This window comes from Dendrobates tinctorius, unplaced genomic scaffold (assembly GCF_039654945.1).
Source record: "Dendrobates tinctorius isolate UK_male_01 unplaced genomic scaffold, ASM3965494v1 ptg000251l, whole genome shotgun sequence".
Taxonomy (NCBI): Eukaryota; Metazoa; Chordata; class Amphibia; order Anura; family Dendrobatidae; genus Dendrobates; species Dendrobates tinctorius.
In genome coordinates, this window is record NW_027361918.1 from 8376384 (window position 1) to 8401174 (window position 24791).

Below are 24791 nucleotides of genomic sequence, written 5' to 3' on the forward strand. Positions count from 1 at the left end.
GACTCTCTCGGAGCGGCAAAAGACTGAGGTCAGGCAGTTTCTACTTCACAACCAAAAGTTTTTCTCAGAAAAACCCGGGCAGACTACGCTAATGAAACATGACATCGTAACAGAACCTGGTGTCACAGTTCACGTGAAACCCTACAGAATTCCGGAAGCGCGCCGTGAAGCCATTTCCCGAGAAGTGAAGGCAATGTTAGTTAGGTGTCATTGAGGAATCGCACAGTGCTTGGTCCAGCCCGATTGTGTTAATTCCTAAACCGGACGGCACAATCCGGTTCTGCAATGACTTCAGGAAACTGAATGCGGTCTCAAAATTTGATGCCTACCCTATGCCCCGGGTCGACGAGTTAATAGATCGGTTAGGAAAAGCCCGGTATATTACGACCCTAGACCTAACAAAGGGGTATTGGCAGATCCCTCTGGTGGAGGCTGCCAGAGAAAAGACGGCATTTGCTACCCCAGAAGGTCTATTTCAGTATGTGTATATGCCGTTTGGACTGCACGGGGCACCGGCGACCTTCCAGAGACTGATGGATCGAGTCCTGAGGCCACATAGGCAGTACGCTTTGGCCTATTTGGATGACATTGTCATTTACAGCTTGGACTGGGAGACTCATCTCCAGAAAGTACAAGCTGTGATTGACGACCTGTGGGAGGCAGGTCTAACCGCGAACCCCAAGAAATGTCACATCGGGCTAGAAGAAGCCCGGTATTTGGGGTATGTAATTGGGAGGGGTGTTGTTAAACCCCAGGTTGATAAGATTCAAGCGGTTCAGGACTGGCCAAAACCTGTCAACAAGAAGCAGGTGCAAGCCTTCCTGGGAATCGCCGACTATTATCGCCGGTTCATTCCCAATTTTGCAGCCATTGCTACCCCCCTGACGGATCTTACCAAAGGGAAAGACTCCACCATGATTAAATGAAATTTAGCGGCTGAAGTAGCCTTCCATAGCCTAAAACGGGCACTTTGCTCTCAACCCGTACTGGTGACTCCGGACTTCCGCAGCGAGTTTGTGGTACAAACGGATGCCTCTGATACCGGTATCGGGGCCGTACTGTCACAAGTGAGGGACGGAGTGGAACACCTAGTCCTCTATCTCAGCAGGAAGCTGAATAAACATGAGCAAAAGTATGCGGTAGTAGAAAAAGCGTGCCTCGCCATTAAGTGGGCTCTAGAGGCCCTCAAATATAACCTGGTGGGCAGAAAGTTCACGCTGATCACTGACCATGCCCCTCTCAAGTGGATGCACTTGCACAAGGAATGGAATAGCCGGGTGACCCGGTGGTTCCTTGCCCTGCAGGCCTACACATTTACGGTGGAGCACCGCCCAGGGGTACAGATGGAGTATGCAGAGTGCACTGTTTGGCGGGTGTCATTGCTCGACCAGAGTGGTCTGAGCAGAGGGGGGGGGGATATGTGAGAATCATGTGGGAATAGTGGATGAGGGCAGGTATATTTCGCCCAGATACCTTTCCTATGTGGCCTAGTCTGGTCAGTATCTCACCTGGTTACTAATGAATAATGGGAGGTGGATATAAAAGGATGCCAGGTGGTTGTGTGTCTCAGCCTGGGGACACAGAGAGTCTGTCTGTGTGAGAGACACACATGAGTGGAAGCAGTGCCCACTGCAACTGTGGTTTGGCTGGACGGGAGAAGCCCGCCAGTTGGTAGTTAGGTTGTACCTTGTTTAGTTATTGCCGGACAGGCAAGGATTTGTTTTATGTTTTATTTCCTTTATGCATTGCTTTCACCTTTAATAAACCTGACCCAGTGTCAGTTATACCCGAATCCCAGCTCTGCGCCTGAGTTTCATGCTGAACGCACGTGACCTTTGACCCCAGCAAAGGCGATCCCGGAGCGTTTTATCACAATATATATTTATCACAATCTATATACACCGACTGTACACAGGGAATATATATATACACACTGACTGTAAACAGGAGATATAATATACACCTAGTAGAAAACACCGTGTGCACTACTGTAGTGGTGCCAAGTTAGGTTCCCAAACCATCTAATATATAAAGCTGTGTGTGTGTGTATGTACAGTCATGGCCAAAAGTATTGACACCCCTGCAATTCTGTCACATAATATTCAGTTTCTTCCTGAAAATGATTGCAAACACAAATTCTTTGGTATTATTATTTTCATTTAATTTGTCTTAAATGAAAAAACACAAAAGAGAATGAAGCAAAAAGCAAAACATTGATCATTTCACACAAAACTCCAAAAATGGGCCGGACAAAAGTATTGGCACCCTCAGCCTAATACTTGGTTGCACAACCTTTAGCCAAAATAACTGCGACCAACTGCTTCCGGTAACCATCAATGAGTTTCTTACAATGCTCTGCTGGAATTTTAGACCATTCTTCTTTGGCAAACTACTCCAGGTCCCTGATATTTGAAGGGTGCCTTCTCCAAACTGCCATTTTTAGATCTCTCCACAGGTGTTCTATGGGATTCAGGTCTGGACTTATTGCTGGCCACCTTAGAAGTCTCCAGTGCTTTCTCTCAAACCATTTTCTAGTGCTTTTTGAAGTGTGTTTTGGGTTATTGTCCTGCTGGAAGACCCATGACCTCTGAGGTAGACCCAGCTTTCTCACACTGGGCCCTAAATTATGCTGCAAAATTTGTTGGTAGTCTTCTGACTTCATAATGCCATGCACACGGTCAAGCAGTCCAGTGCCAGAGGCAGCAAAGCAACCCCAAAACATCAGGGAACCTCCGCCATGTTTGACTGTAGGGACCGTGTACTTTTCTTTGAATGCCTCTTTTTTCTCCTGTAAACTCTATGTTGATGCTTTTGCCCTAAAAGCTCTACTTTTGTCTCATCTGACCAGAGAACATTCTTCCAAAATGTTTTAGGCTTTTTCAGGTAAGTTTTGGCAAACTCCAGCCTGGCTTTTTTATGTCTCGGGGTAAGAAGTGGAGTCTTCCTGGGTCTCCTACCATACAGTCCCTTTTCATTCAGATGCCGACGGATAGTACGGGTTGACACCGTTGTACCCTCGGACTGCAGGGCAGCTTGAACTTGTTTGGATGTTAGTGGAGGTTCTTTATCCAACATCCGCACAATCTTGCATTGAAATCTCTTGTCAATTTTTCTTTTCTGGCCACATCTAGAGAGGTTAGCCACAGTGCCATGGGCTTTACACTTCTTGATGACACTGCGCACGGTAGACACAGGAACATTCAGGTCTTTGGAGATGGTCTTGTAGCTTTGATATTGCTCATGCTTCCTCACAATTTGGTTTCTCAAGTCCTCAGACAGTTCTTTGGTCTTCTTTCTTTTCTCCATGCTCAATGTGGTACACACAAGGACTCAGGACAGAGGTTGAGTCAACTTGAATCCATGTCAACTGGCTGCAAGTGTGATTTAGTTATTGCCAACACCTGTTAGGTGCCACAGGTAAGTTATAGGTGCTGTTAATTACACAAATTAGAGAAGCATCACATGATTTTTCAAACAGTGCCAATACTTTTGTCCACCCTCTTTGTTATGTTTGGTGTGGAATTATATCCAATTTGGCTTTAGGACAATTCTTTTTGTGTTTTTTCATTTAAGACAAATTAAATGAAGATAATAATACCAAAGAATTTGTGTTTGCAATCATTTTCAGGAAGAAACTGAGTATTATCTGACAGAATTGCAGGGGTGTCAATACTTTTGGCCATGACTGTATGTGTGTGTGCGCGTGTGTGTGTGTTTGTATGTCCGGGATAGGCATCCGCACCGTCGCAGCTACAGCCACAAAATTTGGCACAGTCACACGTCTGGACCCCGAGAGCGTCCTAAGCTATGTTGTGAGGCGAAATTTTAACCCCGCGGGTTCCAATTCACCAAACAATTTTGCCCTTATCTACATACTGGGGGAAAAAGTGTGTGCGCGTCAAGCCCCGCCCCTCATTATGATATCACAATGGTTCCATGGCGACGCTGATGTCATCAAAGGTTGCAAGCCCTGCCGCCGCTCATTATGATGTCATAATGGTTGACTATGGAACGGAGGATGTGTGATGGGTATATGGGCACTGGACTATGGGATGGAGGATATGTATGATGGGTATATGGGCACTGGACTATGGGATCGTGGATATGTATGATGGGTATACGGGCACGGGACTATGGGATGGAGGATAATTATAATTTGACATAACTAACCACAGTTAGTTACTATGCCCGGGCAGCGCCGGGCTCTTCAGCTAGTATATGATAAAATGAAAACCTGGCACTCAGCTTAATGCTTGGTGAGGCAGTTTATTGTAGTACCAGAAAACGTTTTGGTCAATATAGACCTTCATCAGTTACGTGCTAGTATGAAAACTATGCTGCCTGGGCATAGTAACTAACTGTGGTTAGTTATAGAAAATTATAATTATCCTCCATCCCATAGTCCCATGTCCATATACTCATCATACATATCCACGATCCCATAGGCCCGTGCCCATATACCCATCATACATATCCTCCATCCCATAGTCCCATGCCCATATACCCATCATACATATTCTCCATCCCATAGTCCCATGCCCATATACCAATCATACATATCCGCCATCTCATAGTCCCATGCCCATATACCCATCACACATCCTCCATCCCATAGTCCCGTGCCCATATACACATCATATATATCCTCCATCCCATAGTCCCGTGCCGATATACCCATCATACATCCTCCATCCTATAGTCCAGTGCAAAAATACCCATCACACATCCTCCATCCTATAGTCCCGTGCACATATACATATCCGCCATCCCATAGTCCCGTGCCCATATACCCGTCATACATATCCTCCATCCCATAGTCCAGTGCCCATATACCCATCATACATATCCTCCATCCCATAGTCCCGTGCCCATATACCCATCACACATCCTCCATCCCATAGTCCCGTGCCCATATACATATCCGCCATCCCATAGTCCTGTGCCCATATACCCGTCATACATATCCTCCATCCCATAGTCCAGTGCCCATATACCCGTCATACATATCCTCCATGCCATAGTCCAGTGCCCATATACCCATCACACATCCTCCATCCCATAGTCCAGTGCCCATATACCCATCACACATCCTCCATCCCATAGTCCCGTTCCCATATACCCACCCATCATACATATCCACCATCCCATATTCCGGTGCCAATATACTCATCACACATCCTCCATTCCATAGTCAACATTTATGACATCATAATGAGCGGAGGCAGGGCTTGCAACCTTTGATGACATCAGCGTCGCCATGGCAACCATTGTGACATCATAATGGGGGCGGGGCTTGATAAGCACACACTGCTTCCCCTGTATGCAAATAGGGGCATTGTGACATCACAATGAGGGGCGGTGTGACGAACAGCCCACCGCCGTTCGTCCACCTACGGGCGACACTAACGGGAGTCCCGCTGCCACCAAAACGCGACAGACAGCGGACCCTGTGTCACCACTATGTCACAGTCCCACCACTGACACGGGTGTATCAGCGGACGGAGGGGCGTGACACAATGCCGGCACACGGCTATCACAGGCGCAGTGGGGCTTATCTTAGTTATCCCAACACTGGCACCATGTGACCAAAAATATCCAGCAAGCTAATCTCGCTCTACAATTTGCCGCAGGGGGAGCTTAATTTGGATGCCCCACCACTGCTATCAATCTTCCAAGTACTGCGGGGATTTATGTATATCCCACTTTCTCAGTTCCACTTTGGAACTCACAGCTCTCCGGCGCCCCCCTTACCCTCAGGTCAGTCAGGGAACTGCACCTAGGATAATTGGTCGCCGGACGGGCTGCCTGTTGTGAACCGGCAATTAGGCTTCTGCAGTAAGGGAATTATCAATGCTGTGGCTGCAGACCCTTATTCAGCAATATAAGACCCTTCTGTACTGCCAGCAAGCCGTAATAGCCGTACACTACGCGCTGCCACCAGTCACGGTTACTTAATTCACAGTGTTAAATTAAGAGGGTCCGTGGCAAACCCTTTGAATTAGTAGCGATTATCTATCAAAGGCGTATAGTTCGATTCTTAGAGCATGGAGACAGATCTAAATAATTTCATTTATTTTCCGAAAGAGGACAGTGATTACAGATAAAAGTTGCTATAAAATTGAGACATAAAATATGTACAGTACAGGTATAAAATAAAAGTGGAGAAAACAAAGAGATTACACTCACAGTTCCATATTGTTCCTTAGGCAGACCATGCGGCTTTAAGGGGGGAGGAGCCACACGTCTCCACTCATCTGGAGTTCTTGTCAGCACGGATTCTGCAGCTGTTCTGAGCTGGTTCTGCCAGGGAATGCCTTATAGACTTTCCTATGTGACATCACAGAGAGGTGCATTCTGGGTTGATCCCACCTCTCTTATCCAAGTTATGTTTTGGCTACAAAACTTAGATTAGCTATAACTTTATGGGAGAAGCTGGTATGGACTCATCAGTGGTATCATGTTTCCCAGCGTAATGAGCCTATCAAGAAAACATCAAACATCTATGCGATATGACCGTCCATTTGGGCGCAAATCCTATCTCATGTTCTGGACAGGGTAGAACTTCGAAAGATACGCGGTATCGAAGCTGGGACCGCTCAGGTTACAAAAATATGATTTCCATATCTCTACTTGGTACGGTTTTCGCAGGGCAGGCTCTTAAAGGGTTACTTCTAACCTTTATTTCAAACAAAGAGTTTTCCTTTCCCGCACTTTTTTTCTCAGCTGTGGAGAGGAAACAAATGGTTGTAACAGCAGGGGGTCTCCTATTACTAGTGCGAACACAGGCTGTAGAGGAGGGGGGTGGCACTGCTCTGTGTGTGTGTGAAGGGAGGAGGGGTGAAGCTGCAGAGCTAGCAGCCTGGATTGTCATATGTGCCGGATCTTTCTGGAAAGTTACAACAGAAAACATCATATTTTGTAGACAAAACCCCATACCTCACAGACATTGTACATCACACCTCCCCCCTTAAGAGGGCGCTAAGGAGGCATTACCTCTCGGTAATCGGCCATGCGCACCTCAGCGGGTTCGCCCCGGCGGGACAACCCATCGGCATTGCCGTTTTCACTGCCCTTCCTGTGTTTTACAGTAAAATCGTACTGTTGAAGGGCAAGGCTCCAGCGGAGCAATCTTCCATTGGTTCCCGACACGGTGTGCAACCAGCTCAGTGGGTTGTGGTCGGTTACCACCGTGAAGGCGCTCCCATACAGGTAGGGCTGCAAACGCTGCAGTGCCCACACCATGGCCAGACACTCCTTCTCGATGGTCGAGTATGCCACTTCCCTCGGCAAAAGTTTCCGGCTCAGGTACAACACGGGGTGCTCTTGGTCCCCCGAGTCGACCTGGCTAAGCACAGCACCGAGGCCAAACTCGCTGGCGTCGGTCTGTACCAGAAACGGGCGACTGCTGTCGACTGCTCTCAACACTGGAGAGTTGCACAGGGCTGCTTTCAAAGCTTGGAAAGCCGCCTCACAGTCATCTGTCCAGTTGACTGTTTGGGGTAGCCTCTGCTTGGTGAGGTCAGTCAAGGGTTTGGCAAGGGCGCTATAGTCCTGTACGAACCGCCTATAGTACCCTGCAGTGCCCAAGAAGGACTTCACCTGTTTCTTGGTCCTGGGGGTGGGCCAGGACACGATTGCGTCCACTTTTCCTGGCTCCGGACTCATGGAACCCCCGCCTACCCGGTGCCCCAGGTAGTGGACCTCGCGCATGCCTATCTGGCACTTCCCCGGCTTGATGGTCAGGCCTGCCTGGTGAAGACGCTTGAGCACCTCCTGGAGGTGCTGAAGGTGTTCCTCCCAGGTGGAACTGAAGACGGCAATATCGTCTAAGTACGCCACTGCGTACTCCTCCAGTCCCCGAAGCAGGTGGTTGACCATCCGCTGGAAAGTGGCAGGGGCATTCTTCATGCCGAAGGGCATGACCGTGGACTCGTACAGTCCAAAGGGGGTGATAAAGGCGGATTTCTCCTGCGCCTCAGGGCTCAGGGGAATCTGCCAGTATCCCCGACTCAAATCCATGATGGATATGTAGTTGGCGTTTGTCAACCGCTCGAGCAGATCCTCGATGCGCGGCATTGGGTGGGCATCAGGGGTTGTGATGGCGTTGAGCCCCCTGTAGTCCACGCAGAACCTGGTGGTTCGATCCTTTTTAGGCACGAGGACTACAGGTGAAGCCCACGCGCTTTTTGACCGTCGAATCACTCCCAGCCTTAACATCTCATCGACCTCTTGGCGCATGACTTGTTGCACCGTTTCAGAGATCCGATAAGGTGTTCGCCGTAATGGGGCATGATTCCCGGTGTCCACCTCATGAACCGCTAACTCCGTCCTCCCAGGACGGTTGGTGAACACGGGCCGGAAGAGTTCCAGGGTGGCCATCAACTGCAACCGCTGGGACACGGTGAGCGAACCACTTATCTCCATGTCCTCAATGGACCCATTGGCCTTGGCCTGGGCCAGCATGTCCAGGAGGGAATCTTCCTCCCCATCCTCTGGCAGATTGCAGACCGGTAGGATGCAAGCTTCACGTTCGTAGTGCGCCTTCAGCATGTTGACGTGAAAGGCCTTGCGCCTACCCCGAGCATGGTCAAGCGTGACCACGTAGGTGACCGGGTTGAGCTGTTGGTGGACGACGTACGGGCCTTCCCAGGCTGCCTGAAGCTTATCCGTTGGTACCGGGACCAACACCCACACCTTTTGACCCACCTGGTAGGTCCGCTCCCGGGCGTTCTGGTCGTACCAGCGCTTCTGGTCAGCCTGAGCCTGCGTCATGTTGTCATGCACCAACTGCGTCAAGGTCTGCATCTTGTCACGGAAGCGCATGACATAATCCACGATGGACACTTCTGTGGGGTTTGGCTCATCTTCCCAGGATTCTCTTATCAACCCAAGGGGTCCCCGGACTCGCCTGCCATACAGGAGCTCGAAGGGGGAGAACCCGGTCGAGGCCTGCGGAACTTCTCTGTAAGCGAACAGCAGGTGTGGGAGGTACCGCTCCCAGTCGCGCCCTTGGGTCTCAACCAGTATGCGGAGCATCTGTTTGAGGGTACCGTTGAAGCGTTCACACAAACCATTAGTCTGTGGGTGATACGGACTCGATACCAGGTGCGTCACCTGCATTTTCTCACAGAGAGCCTCCATTAGGCGAGACATGAATTGGGGCCCTTGATCGGTAAGAATCTCCCTGGGAAATCCTACTCTTGAAAAGATGGTCACCAGTGCGTCAGCCACCTTATCTGCCCTGGTTGAAGACAGAGCTACTGCCTCTGGGTACCGGGTAGCGTAGTCTACCACGGTGAGAATGTATCGCTTTCCGGAGCTGCTGGGGACGGACAGCGGTCCTACAATGTCCACCGCGATTCTCTGGAAAGGCTCCTCTATCACCGGCGAAGGAATAAGGGGAGCCTTAAGAGCAGGCCCCGCCTTACCCACTTTTTGACAGGTGGCACAGGAGCGGCAGTAGTGTGTTACATCTGTCCCCATCTTGGGCCAATAGAAGTGTTGAGACAGCCGTGCCTTTGTTTTGCTGATCCCCAAGTGTCCAGCGAGTGGAATCTCATGGGCAATCCGCAACAACTCAGTTCTGAACTGATAGGGGACGACCAGCTGTCTTTCCCTCAACCACTCCTTTTTAGGATCTCCGGGTACTGTCTCCCGGTACAACCTTCCTCGTTCCCAGAACACCCTCTCCTTATCAGACTTGGAGGTGGGCGTCTCGGCGAGACCTCTCAATTTCTCCAGGCTGGCATCTGAGTGCAGAGCAGCCTGGAACTCCATGCTGGAGGCTGCCAGAAGTGACGTCAGGGTCCCCTCTTTACTGGGACCCTCTGGAACCGGCTCTGGGTTCACCTCTGGTTCAGTCTCTCCTGTAGCAGCAGAGGGTCCAGAAGACAGTGCGTTACCTGCGATCTGGGCACTCTGACTGCGTGTGACAGCTGCTATGTATGCTGTCTCCCTGGGGATTTCTTCAGACCCACCAGCTGGTGCTGCCCTGGGCTCTACCTCCCCGTCCACCCCCAACACTTCAGGAGCAGTGCTACTTATGGGCCAGTAACCTTCCTCGGTGGCACTGGTCAGCTGCATGGCATTACCTTCCTCATGGTCCCCATGCACCTCCCCATTCTCTTGAGCACCGTTGCTTGCTCCTGCCAGGGGTTCCTCAGCCGTCTCACTCCGCAGAGTGACGGGGCTGAGCACCTCGGTACCTGTGGACACATCTACCGTTTCAAAGAAAGGGTTAACGGGTTCAGTCGGCACAGATACATCAACATCATCATTCCTAGGAAAAGAATGGTTATCAGTTTGCTTTGGTACATTCACATCAGCATCAGCATCATACCTTGGGAAAGAATGGTTGTTAGTTGCATCATTACTCATCAAGGCATTAGCAGGTAACACATTCAGTTTCCCATCATCAACATCATCAGGGTTAACGTTACCCTTATTATCAGTTTGGGGAAGGGTGTCAGGGACATAGTATGCAACCATCCTCCCCAAGTCAGTCCCCAATAAAACATCAGTGGGCAGGTTTTCAGACACTCCCACCTCCCTCAACCCGCTCCCGGCACCCCAGTCAAGAAAAACTCGTGCCACTGGCAAGGGACAACGGGTGCCTCCAATCCCGGTGACAGTCAGGGTTTTCCCCTCAACAAACTCTTCAGGGGCCGCCAGTCCAGGACGGATGAGGGTTCGTTCAGCCCCGGTGTCCTTGAGGCCTGTAGCAAGACGGGCCCCCACCTGAACAGGTTGAACGTTGTCGTCAGCCCTCCCAACCACACCTCCCACCAAAAGAACAGAGGCGTTGGGCCCGGGGGCCTTGGCTGGGGGGTTCTTCGGCCTATTCGGACAGGTGTAAAAGAAGTGACCAGGCCGCTGGCAGTGGTGACACAGGCGACTGTCAGTAGCCGGCCTGCTGTTGGCAACAGGGACTGGGCCTCCGGAGGGACGGCTAGCTGGGGCATTGGGGTTGGTTGCTGGCTTACCCCCTTTCCAGCTGGTGGCGACTGGCCTCCGCGTCTCGGGCTTCCGGTTGGCCTCGTGGTTGTCGGCGATCTGCGCCGCTTTGTCCGCGTTCGTTGGTTCGCGGTCCAGGATGAACTGTCGGACCTCAGCTGGGCAGAGATGCAGGAACTGGTCTTTGATCATCAGGTCCCGTAGCTGCTCAAAGGTTTCAACGGACAGTCCATGGATCCACTGGTCAAAGTGGGTCCTGAGTCCTTGCACCACATCACTGTAGCTATCGTGTGGGCCACGTTGGAGGTGTCGGAACTTCTTTCGGTATACCTCAGGTGTCAGCCGGTATTTGGCGATCAGCGCCTGCTTTATGGCGTCATAGTCATCATCGGCTTCTGGCGGAAGAGAAGCAAATGCCTCCAGGGCTTTGCCTTTTAGCCCTGGGGTCAAGTACCTTGCCCATTGGTCTCTAGGCAGCTGGTACTGTCTGCAGGCTTTCTCAAAGGCTCGCAGAAATGTGTCCAAGTCCCCGTCCTTTTCCATCACGGGAAAATGCTCTGGCCGGGGTTTAGGAGTCTGGACGCTGCTGGGCTCACGGCTTCGGGCTGTGAGGGCATTCCCACCCCGCTGGAGTACCTCCAGTTCATGGGCCCTCTGCGCCTCCCTCTCGGCTCGCTGCTCTGCTCTCTCAGCCTCCGCTCGGCGCTCAGCTCTCTCAGCCTGGGCTTGACGCTCGGCTTGGGCCTCCTGCCGATATTGCTGGATCAGCCTCACCCGCCCATCACTGTCTTCGGCGGGGAGTGCGTCCAAGGCCATTTGCAGATAGGGGTCCACCCCGTCCTGGTTGAATGTGGGGCCAGCGCTCAGGAGTGGAGCCTCTGCTGCAGCCCCATGGCAACTTGGGCCAACTTCTGCGCTCGCTGGATTCCGGTCGTTGTCCAGCTGCACTAGAGCCGCGATCATTTGAGCTCTGTTTTTGTTCGTGGCGTCAAGGCCTTGGTACGTGCATAACGCAGCAAGGGTGTCCTTTTTCTGCTTCTGATACCACTCCACTGTCATCGCCGCCATGGTTGCCAAATAAAAGATAGAAAAAGAAAAACGAAGAAACGGGAGGGGGATACTTGCAAGTACACACTAATGTCTCAGGACTAGTAACCACTGAGTCTGTTCTCCAAAACCTATGATGCAGGATTCCCGCAGGAACCGTGCAGGTTTTTAGTGAGAGGAATGATTGCTCAAACCAAATCACTAATGCTCTAGGATTATCCCACCGCTCTGCCACCAATATGTGACGAACAGCCCACCGCCGTTCGTCCACCTACGGGCGACACTAACGGGAGTCCCGCTGCCACCAAAACGCGACGGACAGCGGACCCTGTGTCACCACTATGTCACAGTCCCACCACTGACACGGGTGTATCAGCGGACGGAGGGGCGTGACACAATGCCGGCACACGGCTATCACAGGCGCAGTGGGGCTTATCTTAGTTATCCCAACACTGGCACCATGTGACCAAAAATATCCAGCAAGCTAATCTCGCTCTACAATTTGCCGCAGGGGGAGCTTAATTTGGATGCCCCACCACTGCTATCAATCTTCCAAGTACTGCGGGGATTTATGTATATCCCACTTTCTCAGTTCCACTTTGGAACTCACAGCTCTCCGGCGCCCCCCTTACCCTCAGGTCAGTCAGGGAACTGCACCTAGGATAATTGGTCGCCGGACGGGCTGCCTGTTGTGAACCGGCAATTAGGCTTCTGCAGTAAGGGAATTATCAATGCTGTGGCTGCAGACCCTTATTCAGCAATATAAGACCCTTCTGTACTGCCAGCAAGCCGTAATAGCCGTACACTACGCGCTGCCACCAGTCACGGTTACTTAATTCACAGTGTTAAATTAAGAGGGTCCGTGGCAAACCCTTTGAATTAGTAGCGATTATCTATCAAAGGCGTATAGTTCGATTCTTAGAGCATGGAGACAGATCTAAATAATTTCATTTATTTTCCGAAAGAGGACAGTGATTACAGATAAAAGTTGCTATAAAATTGAGACATAAAATATGTACAGTACAGGTATAAAATAAAAGTGGAGAAAACAAAGAGATTACACTCACAGTTCCATATTGTTCCTTAGGCAGACCATGCGGCTTTAAGGGGGGAGGAGCCACACGTCTCCACTCATCTGGAGTTCTTGTCAGCACGGATTCTGCAGCTGTTCTGAGCTGGTTCTGCCAGGGAATGCCTTATAGACTTTCCTATGTGACATCACAGAGAGGTGCATTCTGGGTTGATCCCACCTCTCTTATCCAAGTTATGTTTTGGCTACAAAACTTAGATTAGCTATAACTTTATGGGAGAAGCTGGTATGGACTCATCAGTGGTATCATGTTTCCCAGCGTAATGAGCCTATCAAGAAAACATCAAACATCTATGCGATATGACCGTCCATTTGGGCGCAAATCCTATCTCATGTTCTGGACAGGGTAGAACTTCGAAAGATACGCGGTATCGAAGCTGGGACCGCTCAGGTTACAAAAATATGATTTCCATATCTCTACTTGGTACGGTTTTCGCAGGGCAGGCTCTTAAAGGGTTACTTCTAACCTTTATTTCAAACAAAGAGTTTTCCTTTCCCGCACTTTTTTTCTCAGCTGTGGAGAGGAAACAAATGGTTGTAACAGCAGGGGGTCTCCTATTACTAGTGCGAACACAGGCTGTAGAGGAGGGGGGTGGCACTGCTCTGTGTGTGTGTGAAGGGAGGAGGGGTGAAGCTGCAGAGCTAGCAGCCTGGATTGTCATATGTGCCGGATCTTTCTGGAAAGTTACAACAGAAAACATCATATTTTGTAGACAAAACCCCATACCTCACAGACATTGTACATCACAGGCGGGGCTTGACGCGCACACACTTTTTCCCCCTGTATGTAGATAGGGGCAAAATTGTTTGGTGAATTGGAACGCGTGGGGTTAAACTTTCGCCTCACAACATAGCTTAGGACGCTCTCGGGGTCCAGACGTGTGACTGTGCCAAATTTTGTGGCTGTAGCTGCGACGGTGCGGATGCCAATCCCAGACATACACATACACACTTTGAGCTTTATATATTAGATATCCTGTGTACAGTCGGCGTGTGTGTGTGTGTGTATATGTATGTATGTATGTATGTGTGTGTGTGTGTGTGTGTGTATATATATATATATATATATATATATATATACACACACTAGCTGAAGAGCCCAGCGTTGCCCGGGCATGGTAACTAACTGTGGTTAGTTACAGCAAATTATAATTGTCCTCCATCCCATAGTGTCCATATACCCATCATACATATTCGCCATCCCATAGTCGAGTGCCCATATACCCATCATACATCCTTCATCTCATAGTCCATGCCCATATACCCATCATACATATCCACGATCCCATAGGCCCGTGTCCATATACCCATCATACATATCCTCCATCCCATAGTCCAGTGCCCACATACCCATCACACATCCTCCATCCCATAGTCCCGTGCCCATATACCCATCACACATCCTCCATCCCATAGTCCCGTGTCCATATACCCGTCATACATATTCTCCATCCCATAGTCCCATGCCCATATACCCGTCATACATATCCTCCATCCCATAGGCCCGTGCCCATATACCCATCATACATATTCACCATCCCATAGTCGAGTGCCCATATACCCATCACACATCCTCCATCCTATAGTCCCGTGCCCATATACCCATCACACATCCTCCATCTCATAGTCCTGTGCCCATATACATATCCGCCATCCCATAGTCTCGTGCCCATATACCCGTCAGACATGTCCTCCATCCCATAGTCCCGTGCCCATATACATATCCACCATCCCATAGTCCAGTGTCCATATACCCATCACACATCCCCCATCCCATAGTCCCGTTCCCATATACCAGTCATACATATCCTCCATCCCATAGTCCGGTGCCCATATACCCATCACACATCCTCCATTCCATAGTCAACCATTATGACATCATAATGAGCGGCGGCAGGGCTTGCAACCTATGATGACATCAGCGTCGCCATGGCAACCATTGTGACATAATGAGGGGCGGGGCTTGATAGGCACACACTGCTTCCCCAGTATGCAAATAGGGGCATTATGACATCATAATGAGGGGCGGGGCTTGACGCGCGCACACTTTTTCCCCAGTATGTAGACGGGGGCAAAATTGTTTGGTGAATTGGAACGCGCGGGGTTAAAATTTCGCCTCACAACATAGCTTAGGACGCTCTCGGGGTCCAGACGTGTGACTGTGCCAAATTTTGTGGCTGTAGCTGCGACGGTGCGGAGGCCTATCCCGGACATACACACACACACACACACACACACACACACACACACACACACACACATACATACACACATACATACACACTTTGAGCTTTATATATTAGATATATATCCTGTGTACAGTCGCTGTGTGTATATATATCCTGTGTACAGTCGCTGTGTGTATATATATCCTGTGTACAGTCGCTGTGTGTATATATATATATATATATATATATATATCCTGTGTAGAGTCGACGTGTGTGTATATATCCTGTGTACAGTCGGCGTGTGTATATATATATTGTGTACAGTCGGCGTGTGTATATATATACTGTGTACATTCGGTATGTATATATATATATCCTGTGTACAGTCGGTGTGTGTATATATATATATATATCCTGTGTACAGTCGGTGTGTATATATATCCTGTGTACAGTCGGTGTGTGTATATATATATATATATCCTGTGTACAGTCGGTGTGTGTATATATCCTGTGTACAGTCGGTGTGTGTATATATCCTGTGTACAGTCGGTGGGTGTGTATATATATCTCCGGTGTACAGTCGGTGTGTGTGTGTATATATATATCTCCGGTGTACAGTCGGTGTGTGTGTATATACTGTATATCCTGTTTACAGTCGGTGTGTGTATATATATCTCCGGTGTAGTCGGTGTGTGTGTGTATATACTGTATATCCTGTTTACAGTCGGTGTGTGTATATATATCTCCGGTGTACAGTGGGTGTGTGTATATATATCTCCGGTGTACAGTCGGTGTGTGTGTATATATCTCCGGTGTACAGTCGGTGTGTGTGTATATATATCTCCGGTGTACAGTCGGTGTGTGTGTATATATCTCCGGTGTACAGTCGGTGCGTGTGTGTATATACATCTCCGGTGTACAGTCGGTGTGAAAATATACTGTATATCCTGTTTACAGTCGGTGTGTATATATATATCTCCGGTGTACAGTCGGTGTGTGTATATATATCTCCGGTGTACAGTCGGTGTGTGTTTATATATCTCCGGTGTACAGTCGATGTGTGTGTATATATCTCCGGTGTACAGTCGGTGTGTGTGTGTATATATCTCCGGTGTACAGTCGGTGTGTGTGTGTATATATCTCCGGTGTACAGTCGGTGTGTGTGTATATATCTCCGGTGTACAGTCGGTGTGTGTGTATATATACTGTATATCCTGTGTACAGTCAGTGTGTGTATATATCTCCGGTGTACAGTCGGTGTGTGTGTGTGTATATATCTCCGGTGTACAGTCGGTGTGTATATATACTGTATATCCTGTTTACAGTCGGTGTGTGTGTATATATCTCCGGTGTACAGTCTGTGTGTGTATATATATCTCCGGTGTACAGTCGGTGTGTGTGTATATATATCTCTGGTGTAGTCGGTGTGTGTATATATCTCCGGTGTACAGTCGGTGTGTGTATCTCCGGTGTACAGTCGGTGTGTGTGTGTGTGTGTGTGTATATATATATATATATCTCTATCTCCGGTGTACAGTCGGTGTGTGTGTGTGTATATATCTCCGGTGTACAGTCGGTGTGTATATATACTGTATATCCTGTTTACAGTCGGTGTGTGTGTATATATCTCCGGTGTACAGTCGGTGTGTGTGTGTGTGTGTGTGTATATATATATCTCCGGTGTACAGTCGGTGTGTATGTATATGTCTCCGGTGTACAGGCGGTGTGTGTGTATATATCTCCGGTGTACAGTCTGTGTGTGTATATATATCTCCGGTGTACAGTCGGTGTGTGTGTGTATATATATCTCTGGTGTAGTCGGTGTGTGTATATATCTCCTGTGTACAGTCGGTGTGTGTGTATATATATATATATATCCTGTGTACAGTCGGTGTGTGTATATATATATCATGTGTACAGTCGGTGTGTGTATATATATCTCCGGTGTACAGTCGGTATGTGTATATATCTCCTGTGTACAGTCAGTGTGTGTGTATATATGTGTGTATATATATATATATATATCTCCGGTGTACAGTCGGTGTGTGTGTATATATCTCCGGTGTACAGTCGGTGTGTGTATATATATCTCCGGTGTACAGTCTGTGTGTATATATATCTCCGGTGTCCAGTCGGTGTGTGTATATATATCTCCGGTGTACAGTCGGTTTGTGTGTATACATCTCCGGTGTAGTCGGTGTGTGTGTATATATATATATATATCCTGTGTACAGTCGGTGTGTGTATATATCTCCGGTGTACAGTCGGTGTGTGTATATATCTCCGGTGTACAGTCGGTGTGTGTATATATATCTCCGGTGTACAGTCGGTGTATATATATCCTGTGTACAGTCAGTGTGTATATATATCCGGTGTCCAGTCGGTGTATATATATCCTGTGTACAGTCGGTGTGTGTATATATTTCCGGTGTACAGTCAGTATATATATATCTCCGGTGTACAGTCGGTGTGTATGTATATATATCCTGTGTACAGTCGGTGTGTATGTATATATATCCTGTGTACAGTCGGTGTGTGTTTATATCTCCGGTGTACAGTTGGTGTATATATATCTCCGGTGTACAGTCGGTGTATATATATATTTTTCTTGTGTACAGTCAGTGTGTGTATATATCTCCGGTGTACAGTCGGTGTGTGGGTATATATATATCCGGTGTACAGTCGGTGTGTATATATATATATCCTGTGTACAGTCGGTGTGTGTATATATCTCCGGTGTACAGTCGGTGTGTATATATATCCTGTGTCCAGTCGGTGTGTATATATATATATATCCGGTGTACAGTCGGTGTGTATATATATCTCCGGTGTACAGTCGGTGTGTATATATATCTCCGGTGTACAGTCGGTGTGTATATATCTCCGATGTACAGTCGGTGTGTATATATATCTCCGGTGTACAGTCGGTGTGTATATATATATCTCCGGTGTACAGTCGGTGTGTATATATATATCTCCGGTGTACAGTCGGAGTGTGTATAAATATCTCCGGTGTACAGTCGGTGTATATATATATCCTGTGTCCAGTCGGTGTGTATATATATATATATATCCTGTGTCCAGTCGGTGTGTGTATATATATCCGGTGTAGTCAGTGTATATATATCCTGTGTACAGTCGGTGTATATATATATATATATCCTGTGTACAGTCATTGTGTGTGTATATATCTCCGGTGTCCAGTCGGTGTATATATATATATCCTGTGTAGTCGGTGTGTGTATATATTTCCGGTGTACAGTCAGTGTATATATATATCCTGTGTAGTCGGTGTGTGTATATATCTCCGGTGTACAGTCGGTGTATATATATATATTTCCGGTGTACAGTCAGTGTATATATATCTCCGGTGTACAGACGGTGTGTGTATATATATCCGGTGTACAGTCGGTGTGTATATATATATATCCTGTGTACAGTCGGTGTGTGTATATATCTCCGGTGTACAGTCGGTGTATATATATCTCCGGTGTACAGTCGGTGTATATATATATATCCTGTGTACAGTCGGTGTGTATACATATATCCTGTGTCCAGTCGGTGTGTATATATATATCCGGTGTACAGTCAGTGTATATATATCTCCGGTGTACAGTCGGTGTATGTATATATATCCGGTGTACAGTCGGTGTGTATATATATATATATCCTGTGTACAGTCGGTGTGTGTATATATCTCCGGTGTACAGTCGGTGTGTATATATATCATGTGTCCAGTCGGTGTGTATATATATATCCGGTGTAAAGTCGGTGTGTATATATATCTCCGGTGTACAGTCGGTGTGTATATATATCTCCGGTGTACAGTCGGTGTGTATATATATCTCCGGTGTACAGTCGGTGTGTATATATATCTCCGGTGTACAGTCGGTGTATATATATATCCGGTGTACAGTCGGTGTGTATATATCTCCGGTGTACAGTCGGTGTGTATATTTATCTCCGGTGTATAGTCGGTGTGTATATATATCTCCGGTGTACAGTCGGTGTATATATCTCCGGTGTACAGTCGATGTGTATATATATCCTGTGTCCAGTCGGTGTGTATATATATATCTCCGGTGTACAGTCGGTGTGTATATATATATATCCGGTGTACAGTCAGTGTGTGTATATATCTCCGGTGTATAGTCGGTGTGTATATATCTCCGGTGTACAGTCGGTGTGTATATATATCCTGTGTACAGTCGGTGTGTATATATATATATCCGGTGTAGTCAGTGTGTATATATATATATATACGGTGTATAGTCGGTGTGTATATATCTCCGGTGTACAGTCGGTGTGTATATATATCCTGTGTACAGTCGGTGTGTATATATATCCTGTGTACAGTCGGTGTGTATATATATCCTGTGTACAGTCGGTGTGTATATATATCCGGTGTACAGTCAGTGTGTGTATATATCTCCGGTGTATAGTCGGTGTGTATATATATCCTGTGTACAGTCGGTGTGAATATATATCCGGAGTACAGTGTGTGTATATATATCTCCTGTGTACAGTCGGTGTGTATATATATCTCCTGTGTACAGTCGGTGTGTATATATATCTCCGGTGTACAGTCGGTGTGTATATATATCTCCGGTGTACAGTCGGTGTGTATATATCTCCTGTGTACAGTCGGTGTGTGTATATATATATCTCCTGTGTACAGTCGGTGTGTATATATCTCCTGTGTACAGTCGGTGTGTATATATATCTCCGGTGTACAGTCGGTGTGTATATATCTCCTGTGTACAGTCGGTGTGTGTATAAATATATATATATCTCCTGTGTAGTCGGTGTGTATATATCTCCTGTGTACAGTCGGTGTGTGTATATATCTCCTGTGTACAGTCGGTGTGTGTATATATCTCCGGTGTATAGTCGGTGTGTATATATCTCTGGTGTACAGTCGGTGTGTATATATCCTGTGTACAGTCGGTGTGTATATATATCCGGTGTACAGTCAGTGTGTATATATATATCTCCTGTGTACAGTCGGTGTGTGTATATATCTCCGGTGTACAGTCGGTGTATATATATATATCCTGTGTACAGTCGGTGTGTATACATATATCCTGTGTCCAGTCGGTGAGTATATATATATCCGGTGTACAGTCAGTGTATATATATCTCCGATGTACAGTCGGTGTGTGTATATATATCCGGTGTACAGTCGGTGTGTATATATATATATCCTGTGTACAGTCGGTGTGTGTATATATCTCCGGTGTACAGTCGGTGTGTATATATATCCTGTGTCCAGTCGGTGTGTATATATATATCCGGTGTAAAGTCGGTGTGTATATATCTCCGGTGTACAGTCGGTGTGTATATATATCTCCGGTGTACAGTCGGTGTGTATATATATCTCCGGTGTACAGTCGGTGTATATATATATATATATCCGGTGTACAGTCGGTGTGTATATATCTCCGGTGTACAGTCGGTGTGTATATTTATCTCCGGTGTATAGTCGGTGTGTGTATATATATCTCCGGTGTACAGTCGGTGTATATATCTCCGGTGTACAGTCGATGTGTATATATATCCTGTGTCCAGTCGGTGTGTATATATATATCTCCGGTGTACAGTCGGTGTGTATATATCTCCGGTGTACAGTCGGTGTGTATATATATCCTGTGTACAGTCGGTGTGTGTATATATATATATATCCGGTGTACAGTCAGTGTGTGTATATATCTCCGGTGTATAGTCGGTGTGTATATATCTCCGGTGTACAGTCGGTGTGTATATATATATCCGGTGTAGTCAGTGTGTATATATATATATATATATATATCCGGTGTATAGTCGGCGTGTATATATCTCCTGTGTACAGTCGGTGTGTATATATATCCTGTGTAGTCGGTGTGTATATATATCCTGTGTACACTCGGTGTGTATATATATCCTGTGTACAGTCGGTGTGTATATATATCCGGTGTACAGTGTGTGTATATATATATCTCCTGTGTACAGTCGGTGTGTATATATCTCCTGTGTACAGTCGGTGTGTATATATATCTCCGGTGTACAGTCGGTGTGTATATATCTCCTGTGTACAGTCGGTGTGTGTATATATATATATATATATCTCCTGTGTAGTCGGTGTGTATATATCTCCTGTGTACAGTCGGTGTGTGTATATATCTCCGGTGTATAGTCGGTGTGTATATATCTCCGGTGTACAGTCGGTGTGTATATATATCCTGTGTACAGTCGGTGTGTATATATATATCCGGTGTACAGTCAGTGTGTATATATATATCTACTGTGTACAGTCGGTGTGTATATATATCTCCGGTGTACATTCGGTGTGTATATATATCTCCGGTGTACAGTTGGTGTGTATATATATCCTGTGTACAGTCGGTGTGTATATATATATATATATATATATATATATATCCGGTGTACAGTCAGTATGTGTATATATCTCCGGTGTATAGTCGGTGTGTATATATCTCCGGTGTACAGTCGGTGTGTATATATATCCTGTGTACAGTCGGTGTGTATATATATATCCGATGTAGTCAGTGTGTATATATATATATCCGGTGTATAGTCGGTGTGTATATATCTCCGGTGTACAGTCGGTGTATATATATACTCTGTGTACAGTCGGTGTGTATATATATCCTGTTTACAGTCGGTGTGTATATATATCCGGTGTACAGTCAGTGTGTGTATATATCTCCGGTGTATAGTCGGTGTGTATATATATCCTGTGTACAGTCGGTGTGTATATATATCCTGTGTACAGTCGGTGTGTATATATATCTCCTGTGTACAGTCGGTGTATATATATATCTCCTGTGTACAGTCGGTGTGTATATATCTCCTGTGTAGTCGGTGTGTGTGTGTGTGTATATATATATCTCTTGTGTACAGTCGGTGTGTGTATATATCTCCTGTGTACAGTCGGTGTATATATACAGTGGGGAAAAAAAGTATTTAGTCAGTCAGCAATAGTGCAAGTTCCACCACTTAAAAAGATGAGAGGCGTCTGTAATTTACATCATAGGTAGACCTCAACTATGGGAGACAAACTGAGAAAAAAAAATGCAGAAAATCACTTTGTCTGTTTTTTTTTTCATTTTATTTGCATATTATGGTGGAAAATAAGTATTTGGTCAGAAACAAAATTTCATCTCAATACTTTGTGATATATCCTTTGTTGGCAATGACAGAGGTCAAACGTTTCCTGTAAGTTTTCACAAGGTTGCCACACACTGTTGTTGGTATGTTGGCCCATTCCTCCATGCAGATCTCCTCTAGAGCAGTGATGTTTTTGGCTTTTCGCTTGGCAACACGGACTTTCAACTCCCTCCAAAGGTTTTCTATAGGGTTGAGATCTGGAGACTGGCTAGGCCACTCCAGGACCTTGAAATGCTTCTTACGAAGCCACTCCTTCGTTGCCCTGGCGGTGTGCTTTGGATCATTGTCATGTTGAAAGACCCAGCCACGTTTCATCTTCAATGCCCTTGCTGATGGAAGGAGGTTTGCACTCAAAATCTCACGATACATGGCCCCATTCATTCTTTCATGTACCCGGATCAGTCGTCCTGGCCCCTTTGCAGAGAAACAGCCCCAAAGCATGATGTTTCCACCACCATGCTTTACAGTAGGTATGGTGTTTGATGGATGCAACTCAGTATTCTTTTTCCTCCAAACACGACAAGTTGTGTTTCTACCAAACAGTTCCAGTTTGGTTTCATCAGACCATAGGACATTCTCCCAAAACTCCTCTGGATCATCCAAATGCTCTCTAGCAAACTTCAGACGGGCCCGGACATGTACAGGCTTAAGCAGTGGGACACATCTGGCACTGCAGGATCTGAGTCCATGGTAGCGTAGTGTGTTACTTATGGTAGGCCTTGTTACATTGGTCCCAGCTCTCTGCAGTTCATTCACTAGGTCCCCCCCGCGTGGTTCTGGGATTTTTGCTCACCGTTCTTGTGATCATTCTGACCCCACGGGGTGGGATTTTGCGTGGAGCACCAGATCGAGGGAGATTATCAGTGGTCTTGTATGTCTTCCATTTTCTAATTATTGCTCCCACAGTTGATTTCTTCACTCCAAGCTGGTTGGCTATTGCAGATTCAGTCTTCCCAGCCTGGTGCAGGGCTACAATTTTGTTTCTGGTGTCCTTTGACAGCTCTTTGCTCTTCACCATAGTGGAGTTTGGAGTCAGACTGTTTGAGGGTGTGCACAGGTGTCTTTTTATACTGATAACAAGTTTAAACAGGTGCCATTACTACAGGTAATGAGTGGAGGAAAGAGGAGACTCTTAAAGAAGAAGTTACAGGTCTGTGAGAGCCAGAAATCTTGATTGCTTGTTTCTGACCAAATACTTATTTTCCACCATAATATGCAAATAAAATGAAAAAAAAACAGACAATGTGATTTTCTGGATTTTTTTTTCTCAGTTTGTCTCCCATAGTTGAGGTCTACCTATGATGTAAATTACAGACGCCTCTCATCTTTTTAAGTGGTGGAACTTGCACTATTGCTGACTGACTAAATACTTTTTTTCCCCACTGTATATCTCCTGTGTACAGTCGGTGTGTATATATCTCCTGTGTACAGTCGGTGTGTGTATATATATCTCCTGTGTACAGTCAGTGTGTGTATATATCTCCTGTGTACAGTCGGTGTGTGTATATATATATATCTCCTGTGTACAGTCGGTGTGTGTATATATCTCCTGTGTACAGTCGGTGTATATATATCACCTGTGTACAGTCGGTGTGTATATATCTCCTGTGTACAGTCGGTGTGTGTATATATCTCCTGTGTACAGTCAGTGTGTGTGTATATATCTCTCCTGTGTACAGTCGGTGTGTATATATCTCCTGTGTACAGTCAGTGTGTGTATATATATCCTGTGTACAGTCGGTGTGTGTATATATATATCTCCTGTGTACAGTCGGTGTGTGTGTATATATATATCTCCTGTGTACAGTCGGTGTGTATATATATATCTCCTGTGTACAGTCGGTGTGTATATATATCTCCTGTGTACAGTCAGTGTGTGTATATCTCCTGTGTACAGTCGGTGTGTGTATATATATCCGGTGTACAGTCGGTGTGTATATATCTCCGGTGTACAGTCGGTGTATATATATATATCCTGTGTACAGTCGGTGTGTGTATATATATATCTCCTGTGTACAGTCGGTGTGTATATATATCCGGTGTACAGTCAGTGTGTGTATATATATATATCTCCTGTGTACAGTCAGTGTGTATATATCTCCTGTGTACAGTCGGTGTATATATATATATCTCCTGTGTACAGTCGGTGTGTGTATATATCTCCTGTGTACAGTCGGTGTATATATATATCTCCTGTGTACAGTCGGTGTGTATATATCTCCTGTGTACAGTCGGTGTGTGTATATATCTCCTGTGTACAGTCTGTGTGTGTATATATCTCTCCTGTGTATAGTTGGTGTGTATATATCTCCTGTGTACAGTCAGTGTGTGTATATATCTCCTGTGTACAGTCGGTGTGTGTATAT